The 10031-nt window shown below is 43.4% G+C and overlaps 1 pseudogene; it reads left to right on the forward strand.

The window, feature by feature from the left end:
* Positions 1 to 6181: 6181 nt before the first annotated feature.
* On the forward strand, positions 6182 to 8276 carry LOC113747728 (dynein heavy chain 12, axonemal-like; annotated as a pseudogene).
* Positions 8277 to 10031: the final 1755 nt, after the last annotated feature.

The raw sequence follows: 10031 nt of genomic DNA on the forward strand, positions 1-10031 counted from the left end.
AGAAATGTGAGTGACTGTAAATTGTAGATTATGACCTGGTTTTTAGCTGTTATTATACAGTGTGATGGCATGTCTTCGAGGCCATAACTATTGACTGGCGAGTGTAATACGGTGGCCTGTTTGACAGACGACTGGGATAGGCGGCTCCTTATGACCATCTTTGGCTACTTCTACAACAGGACGTTCATTGACAAACACGCTACCCTTTCCACTAGTGGCGAATACTATGCCCCACCTAAATCTGTCTACGAGGACTACATTGCATTTATCAATGTAAACACAGAGATACACACAATAACGAACATACATTTATATTGTTTGTTTTCTTTTTTATTGATGTTTCATCTGAGTAGCGATATTTTTTGTGTGTTCTAGGAGCTGTCCCTTCAGCCAACACCAGAGGTGTTGTGGAGCATGAGAATGTGACGACATTTCTAAAATCTCCAGCAGACAAAGCTTCTGTTGTGATTCACTGACTACCCCCAGGGGGAGGAGCAAAGGGGAGGGGCTAGCTTCTGGGAGTGACAGCACGCTGTATGACATAGCAAATGACATACTTACAAGGTATCTATGAAATCTCTTCCATTTGCAATTTTTAGTCATGTTAGCTGCAGGGTTGGTCGGCCCATTTTTGTCCAGACACAAACTATTGCATGGATTGTCACGAAATTGTATGCAGAGATCATTGTCCCCAGACGTTGAATCCTACTGTGTCACCAGTGTGTTAAAGGTTTCACTTATCCTATGAAATATCTCAATATCTACTTGATGATTTGGCAGTAAATCTTATACAGACATTCATTTATAGAAACATACAAACATGTATTCTAATGATTCTGCTAAGCCTCCTATGCAATAGAGAAGTTGACATGTTGTGGTTTTGAATCAAATGTCTCTATCTATTCGATGGATTTCTACAGAGACCCCTAAAGGGACATGTGAACGAAAAAAATGGATTTATTCTGGTCGGCACCAGAAAAGTTTTCTCGTCACACCAGAAACTTGCCCACTAAAAAGTTTCGGTGCGCACGAGAAATTTTCAATCGCACGAGAAAGTTTCCTTGCCACGATAACTTCTGGTGACACGAGAAGTTTCTGGTGCGAGGAAAGTTTCTGGGCAGCCAGATTCTAGTTCCACCAACACTTCCATTTTTTTTTTCACCCTTCCCTTAGTCTCCTGATTTCAATCATTCTTTTTCTATGCCTTCACATTCAATTTTTACTCTTAATTAATTTGGCAATTCCAGTTATATCTATTCAGCCTCACCTGATTTGTGTTAATTCTAATTATTTGGCATAGTAACTTTTACCTGCCTAAACATCAGCATGTTTATTATATAGCATTGTCATTGTGAACCTGTTAGCATGCATGTAGCATGTTCGCTCACACACTGTTAAGTGTGTGCCATGCATTGTATATTTATCATCAGACTTGCTTATTTTCCACAGCCCAACTAATTTCGACACAGAAGCACTCTCCTGATTCCCGGTACGAGGAGATATGACCACCGTGCTCGTCCAAGAGATGGAGCGCTACAACACGTATGGACAAACACTCAGTGCTGAACTTTGAAACATGACAATCATACCTATTGTACACAATGAAACTTCGTTCTGCTCTTCTTCTCAGGCTGTGCAGTACGATCCGTTTGAGTCTACAGAACTGCTGAAGGCCATCAAGGTTTGGTGGTGATGGTGACAGAATGGAGGCAGTTGCAGGCAGTTTAATAGTGGGCAAGGTCCCAGAAAAGGGGCCACGCGCTCTTCCCAAGCTCAAGCTTTGGGCAGCTATATTACTGACTTTCTCTCAAGGCTCAAGTTTTTTGCAGGTGAGAATGCTAAATAAATCATTTGGATGAACAGGAGAAATGGCTATGAGTATATAAAAGTTTTGTTGAGTTTGTTACTCCACTATATTTTCACTTCATGTGTCTGCAGGATTGGTACGACAGCAGTAAACCCAGCGTGTTCTGGTGTCTGGCTTCTTCTTCACCCAGGCCTTTCTAACTGGGGCTATGCAGAACTACGCCAGGAAATACCATATCCCTATGACCGCTGGGCTTTGATTTTGAGGTAAAAAAGATACACACTTTGTGATCCCTCTGTCTCCACTTCAAAGATCTTCCCATGCCCTTAAGACTATACTCATCTGTTGTTTTGTTTTCATGATTCTATCTTGCAGGTTCTCCTATTGATGAGTCAGACACATCACCTGAGGATGGTGTCACGTTAATGGAATGTTTCGGATGGAGCTCGAATGGGACAAAGAAGGTAGAGGAAGAGTTTTAGTTTGTAAGTGGTGTATATAAGTGCAAGTTGACTACTGTTTATCTCCCTGTCATCAGTGGGAGTTCTGGCCGAGAGCATCCCAAAGTCCTATTTGACGTGATGCCCATCCATCTGGATAAAACCCAGTAAGTATTACTGTGATTACTCATGTACACTGCCAAATAAAATGTATGTTATTAATGTTTCAAGTGTCTATTTTCAAACTTTTTTCTTCCTTTGCCTCTTCTTTCTTGTGCAGCTCAAAAGAACTCAATGAGCCCGAGTAACTGTTTGTTTGCCCCTTTACAAGACCAGTGAGAGGAAGGGCACTCTCGACCACAGGACACTCCACCAATTTTGTCATTTCCATGATGTGCCTACTAGCAGGCTCCCACAGCACTGGATCAAGCGTCGGTGTGTGCCATGCTCTGCCGCAGCTGGATGACTGAAATCAGACAACAAACGGTTTAAGATGCAAGCACCTTACTGTGAAACATTGATGCACTTGATACATTTTTGATCCACAATGCAAAATTAAACAAACATCTGTTGTAACAACTCTGGTGTTATGTGTGTATGTGTTTCAAAACTGGGGATATGGAGAGCCTCTGAGAAAGACTGAAGGCCGAATCACATACAGCTTAGCCTTTGATAACATTTAACGCGTTTGTAACCAGTATGTAAACATTCTATCTATCAAAAAGATGTACTATCACACACTCTGCACAGACCAAGGCAGTATATATAAGAAGCACACATAATGATAAAACAAATATATAGTAGAGTATACATTTCTGTGACACTAGTACAGCCAACTTTGATGTTGAAACTAGTGCTGCTATTAATAAAATAAGATGTACAGGAGGAATTGGTAAAAATCCTAATAAAAAGTTTAAAGGAAATATTCATTTCTCTCTATATATATTTGCTAACACATTTTTTTATGTAGTTTATTTAATGTAAGACACAAAACAGTTCTGCAGGAACCACCAGTGTGAGCAGAGCTTTGAAGCCTGAGAGGAGAAGTGACTTCTGATCTAGTGTTGGCCTGTGCTGATTCTCACGCCCGTTCATCTTGGAAGTAGACGCAAGTCATATTTTAACTCAATCTCAGCATCAGTATTTAAGATATAAAGTAATAACATTTGAATTTCACAACTTGATTAAAACTCAAATTGAATTAATTTTGACATTTAGGACACACACACACACAAACTGCCAATGTCATCATACTCTTGGTTAATTATGGCTGCTGTTTTTTTTAATAACAGCTGCTGTTTTTTAATAACAGCTTCTGTGTTATGGGTGAATGTGCAATGTGAGCTGAGTGGGGCCAGTTGTTGCTGTGCACAGTGGGTCAAAGCAAGGGCTGTTGTGAAGACCCGTGATCATGATATATAGTGGGAGAGATATAAATAGCTGGAGCAATGTGTTGGGTATCCTACTCGCTCTACCGTGTAAAAGCTACCGAAGGCAAAGCCATTTGACTGAAGGTAAACACCAGACAACGAATAAATAATGCATCTGGAGATAAAACTAGATTGTTAGTGTGGAGTGTTGCAGCATATTGATAACTTGTTGGACTTTTTGTTTTGTAGCTGTTGGTTTTTCCAGGTTAATGTTTTAAATATCCAGGTCATGGAATAGCACTTGTGATATTTATAATTTCTTGTTTGTTAAGTTTTCTTCATATTCCCTACATTCATATTCAAGAAATGTTCCCATCAGTCATTTGTGCAGAAAGAATACAGTAATTTGTCTGCAGGAGCCTGCTTCACAGGGTGATCGAAATCATTAGATTGAGTATTTTGAACGCATTTTAGTGCCACTAAAATCACTTTGACATCTAATTTAATGAAAGGAAAAGGCTGACCGCACCTATTCTCTGTTTAGTTGCACTGAGCTGTAGTTTACTTTCCCTGGTGGAATCCAGGGCTGCAAATGGTGTGCGAGTTCTCAGGTACAAGATTTAACGGTCTTGTTTACTTGTGGCTGTGTTTCCCAGAGCAACACCTTGTCTTGGTTGTCCCTGTCTGGAGTAACAGATGAAGAACACAAATACAAGAAGATGATTTTATCATCGGAGGACGAGTTGGATGAAGATGAAGCAACCCAATATATAATTGAACAAAGTCTGATTCATATAGAAAGCTCAAAGGATTGAATCCAAGGTTAACCAACACCAGCAGTATTAAATCTCTCTCTCTGTACATTGTGTATACACAAAACAATTTGAATCCTTTTAATTTCTCTTGGTATGATCTGAAACCCAGTGAAGACCCTGATGAGATTTTCAAGCAATCAAGAGGGTGAGCTGATGTAATTCTTTAGCCTGTCGACGCTGCTGTAGGATATCATTAAAATTCCCAGAAGTTCTGATATATTGTCTTCATATTTAGGTGATGAAGACGCACTTAACCGAATGGCAGTGCAAACCAGAGACTCTGTGTCCCGAGTTGATGAACGAGGATGGATCCCACTGCACAGGCTGCGGTGCAAGGGAATAAAAGGATACTCGAGATTAATCTTCTCAGTAGTAAGGTTATTAAAATGATGACTCTTTTTAATGCTGGCATGTTTGATTAATTGTTTGTGTGTTTGGATCACAAGCATCACCCCCAGGTGCAGCCCAGTGTCGTACTCTAAAGGGTGAGACACCGCTGTTTCTGGCTGTGGTTCAATGGACTCAGAGAGATCGCCACATTCCTGTTACAGAACGGTTGTAACCCGGATGCTCCAAAACGATGAGCAGATTCTCCATTAGTGGCAGGTAACATCTGAGTACAAAACACTCCTCTCTTTACAGACACATAAAGATATCTTTTTTTATATAATTATTTTCTCTCCTCTATCTTTAGCTATTCTCAATGACCAGTAATGACTTGGCCACACTGTTGCTTGTCTTCGCTACAATGCCAAAGTAGACCAATAGGACCAACTAACAGGACCGCTCTGCATGAGTCCGCCTTTTTAGGCCTGGAGAACTTTGTGGTATCTGCTCCTAGAGTCTGGCGCCAAACCCAAATGCATCTGACACATCAAACAGAAAACCCCTCTTGCTCTAGCTGCACAAGAATGGACATCTAAATGTGGTGGAGGTCCTTATACAGAAAGGTATATGAGTTATCAATACTTCAGTTATTGAGCAGACAATTTAGGGTGCAATAGACCTACTAACCATAGCGGGAAAAATCATCAAATGTATGTCATGGAAGGCGGCCATGTGGGGTGAAAAAAAAAAAGGGGGTCGGCACGTGATGGGGCGGGGGGGGGGGGTGGGAAAAAAAAAAAAGCGAGAGGAGGCGCTGGATCGCGCGTGAGCGGGACAAGGGGGGAGGAGGAAGAATCCCCTGTGTTGCCATGGAAGCGCCAGGCCACGAGTGAGCCCAGGGGGGGGGGGGGGCGGGGAGGGGGCTAACGCAGGCTGGAGGGAGGGCGGGGCTCGGCGCGGGCGAGCAGGGAAAAGGCCGACGAATAGAGAAGAAAGAAAGGCATGAAAAGGGAAAAGAGTGAATCAGAGCAGGAGCTGGGGTGAAAAAACCAAATGGGGGGCAAGAGAAGAGGGAGAAGAGGGAGGACAGCACGGCGGACGGCGCGGGGCGGGGGGAGCAGGGACCGCAGCGGAAAAGGAAAAAGGCTAGGAGGGGCGGAAGCTCAAAAGCTCGGAGCATAGGGCACGCGAGAGAGAAAGAGTAAGATAAGAATGGGGTGTGAGCGGAGACGAGTGAGTAGGTGCGAGAGGGGGCGGTGGCAAGCAACACGGCGAGGGGCGAGAGGGGAGGTGAAGAGAAGAAGAAAGTAATGAGGAGTATGAAAAATATAAAAAAAAAAAAAAAAGAAAAATCCAGAGAGGCAGAGGGGGGGGGAGCAGAGGAGAGCGGAGAGGAAGGACAGGGATGATGAGACATGCGTGATGTGGAACCGAGAGTGCCGGGAGGCGCGCCCGGAAGAAAGGCCTCGCACGGCGCAAGAAGGCGCGCGGCGTATTGCATATCCGCGCCCTCACCTCAGGCGCCGCAAGGGGGAGCAGCCGCGCGACGCCAAAGTGGAACCCGAGACGAAGGCCGGCGAGGAGAAGCGAGGATATCAGAAGGGAAAAAAGAGGAGGGAGGTCAGGCAAAGCTAGAAAAGAAAGGGGGCAGAAAGTGAAGGCCGGCGGAAGCCGGCCCGACGGCGAGCGGGCGCCGAGGAGACCAGCGGCGCGCCCGCGACGGGATAAGGAGCGCACCGACCGCCAGACGCCGCGGCTACTCCGCAGGAGCACGCCCTCGGGGCAGGGGGCGCGGCCCCGCCGAGGAGGCGGCATCCCGACGAGGCGAGCCGGAGTGGCGCACGCCACGCGTCGGGTCTCGGCCGCCGACGAGGGTCTCGCGGCGTGTCGTAGGGGCTGCTGTCACGCCGAGGAGACGCGAGGACGGACGCCGGCGCGCGGCGAGCGTGAGGGCAGTGAGCGACGCCAAGGATAGGGGAGAGCTCGAAGGGCGGCGAGGAGCGGCTATGTCGTACACTCTCCCGCCAGCCCTCGCCCCTCGTGCTCTCTTGATGGAGAAACGTCTTGCTGCTTGCTGGACCAGTTGGAGAGATCCCCAACGAACCAAACCCCAAACCCATCGCATCTTCATAGTGGACACCTTCCAATTTCCACCGTGTGGCCTACCATGGGTGGGCAAATACTGTGGAGAAATATCTAGGTTACAACATCTAGGTACTAACATCTGGTAAAGTGTTAGTGGTCCCCACTAAAAAAAAAAAAAAAAAAAAAAAAAAGAGTGAATGGAAGAAACCATGTAACCACACTGTCCAGCCAAAAATGAACCACTACCACCATTGAACCAAAAAGATTGAACCACTGTCATGTGTCATGTTTTTAATGAGGATTCCTCTTTGACAGGGCACTGGAGCACCCTCATCCCAGTGACTAAGGTGAATGATCTGTCAAGGAAAGCGGGATGAGTCCGTCCACATTCTGCAGCTGCTGGGGACATGCCCAATGCGTGGAGATGCTGCTCACAAAGCTGGCTACGATCCAAACTTCATGCTGCTCACCCAAGGGTGCGCCGCAACTATGATGATGAGCGAAGATCTGCCCTCTTTTTTGCCGTTTCCAACAACGATCTCTCAGTGCACCCGCTTGCTGTTAGACGCTGGAGCAATGGTGAACCAGGATCCTATGAACTGTTTGCAGGTGCTCTTAGACAGGGCAACTATGAACTGATTAACACATTGCTGAAATCTGGAGCAAATGTAAATTACTACTCCCGCGTCAACACTACTCACTTCCCCTCAGCACTGCAGTACGCCTTGAAAGACGAGGTCATGCTGAGAATGATCCTTAACCATGGATATGATGTTAAGCGTTGCTTTGACTGTCCCTATGGAGACAGTTCCCATGACTACCCTCCATGGACGAACTCAATGATCAAAGACATGGTGGTGAGGCAAAGCTTGTCTGAAAGAAGAATGAATTGAAAAGATTTGAATGAATTCCACAGGGGAGCCAGTGAAGTAACACTTTTCTAGCTTTCACGTTCACAGCCACATGTGTCTTTGTCTTTCCTAGTTCTGTGAGGTGATAAAGTGGCCTGGCTTAAGCACCTAGCAGCTCAGGTGGTGCGCATCATGCTCGACTACACCGACCATGTCTCCTTCTGCACCAAACTTAAGGACACCTTGGAGGAGCAGAAACAGTGGCCAGAGATCTGTCACATTCAAAGTAAGAACTGCCACGATCCTTTACATGTCAGCAAAAGACTACTGATGACTTTACACAAACCATTGACTTAACTGACTTTGTTTGAACTCAGGAAATGCCGAAGCCTGAAGCACCTGTGTCGGCTACAGATAAGGGAGCATCTCAGTCGCCTCCGCTTGAGAGCTCCAGTTTTCATCAGCTTCCTTCCTCTTCCTCCAGACTGAAAGATTACCTACGCTACAAGGAGTATGATGTTTTCAGCCAGGGTAGCAATCTTAACTCACAGAAAACACATGTCAATAAACAGTTTCAGTAGACTGTATTCATTATCTGTTTGCCTTGATGTTGTACATCTGGAAAGTACTTTTCCAAGAATGTTTTACGTACTTCATGCATTGCAACTTTATTTTAACTATATGTACTCTTTTAATGATAGCATGTTATGTTAGAGCAAATGGGCTCAAAGAACCATTTATAAAACACTGCAAATAAGATAGTATTATGTTTTATTTCTTATTCTTATGGTAATGAAGAACTATTTTAAATGCATAAAATACCTATTTAGTATATATTCAAACTTTTACAATTTAATGTGAAAGCACTCAACCTGGGGTAGCAGTGCAGTGGTTAACACTGTTTCCTCCACAGCAAGAAGGTTCCTGGTTCAAAACCTCAGCTAGGGCCTTTCTGTGTGAGTAAGGGCATATTCTCTCCGTGTCAGTGGGGTTCTTCCCAGTCCAAAGACATGCACGTAAAGGCTATTTTGATGCTTCTTTCAAAATACATTAAATATGTTGGGAAAAAGTTGCTGAAAAAATGTAAAAAGACTTAGAACGATCTAGAGGTTAAAACAGTTTTTCAGTCCTGGATTTTGTGGGCGGTCCTAAAGGGTGGCTCGATGACACACTGAGGCCACCCTGCGCATACAACTGCACCCCTAGCAGAGAGATAGAGATTAATTCATCCCACTCAGTGTTTCAAAGTTATGTCATGTCATTTTCTGGACTCATCTGGCACTCCCATGAATGGGCGTGGCTTCAGCACATTCAGGGGACATGCCCCCACAGTCCATAAACTTGTCCATATTTTCAATTTTCATATTTGGCTGGCTGGTTAATAACATTATTTTATTTTATTTGACAAAACTCAGAACACATATTCATTCTTATTTCACCCAGACATTAACAGGTTACTTAGTGACTCTAAATTGCCTGTATCTGTGAATGGTTGTTTGTCTCTATTTGCCCTCTGATGAACTGGGTACTTTTCCAAGGTGTACCCCACCTCTCACACAAAGTCAGCTGGGATAGGCTCCAGCAGCAGCGTGACCCTGATGAGGATACGCGGTTACGGAAAATGGATGGAAAGTTGTAATAAGGATACATTATTGGAGTTTTATAATGTGAACACCATAAAACTGTAATAAAGCATAAAACCCGTATCTAATTAAAACTTTTACAATTTAATATAAAACGGCACATGTCTCTAGTCTCTTGTCATCATCTGGTGGTAGAAAGAAGTATTACAAGAAATGATTGTTCTGTAGGTTGCATCTACACCTACAAGGGTTTTAGCATGCTTATATATCAGTAGTAATTGTCAATGCGTGGCGTAATCCTGTGGGGAAATGTGTTGCATAAAAGTGATACAAAAAATAAGAAACGTACTGTATATTTCCCAGTACATGGGGCATTTATATTATCTTCATAATACTCACAATATTTTGCTGTTTATTCTTATTGTCTGTTGTTACACTGTTACTGGGTTTATTTAACTGTTATACCTGTGTATATGGTGTTAAAATGTGTATAGTATAGTATATAATATATAATCTATCTATCTTTATAAAATCTTTATTATTTTTTATTATATGCACTGTAATTTCCCATTATAAATTAGTAAAGTATTATCCCAAGCTGGGAAATTACAGTGCAGCAGCAGCATTTCACACAGTGACAATAGACAACAATTTAAGAATAAAAATATAAAGACAACTAATACATAATAAAATAGCAATAGTAAATTTAAAAAAAAAATATATATATATTATTATTATATATATATATATTTG

Source organism: Larimichthys crocea, chromosome XV (assembly GCF_000972845.2).
Source record: "Larimichthys crocea isolate SSNF chromosome XV, L_crocea_2.0, whole genome shotgun sequence".
Classification (NCBI taxonomy): Eukaryota; Metazoa; Chordata; class Actinopteri; family Sciaenidae; genus Larimichthys; species Larimichthys crocea.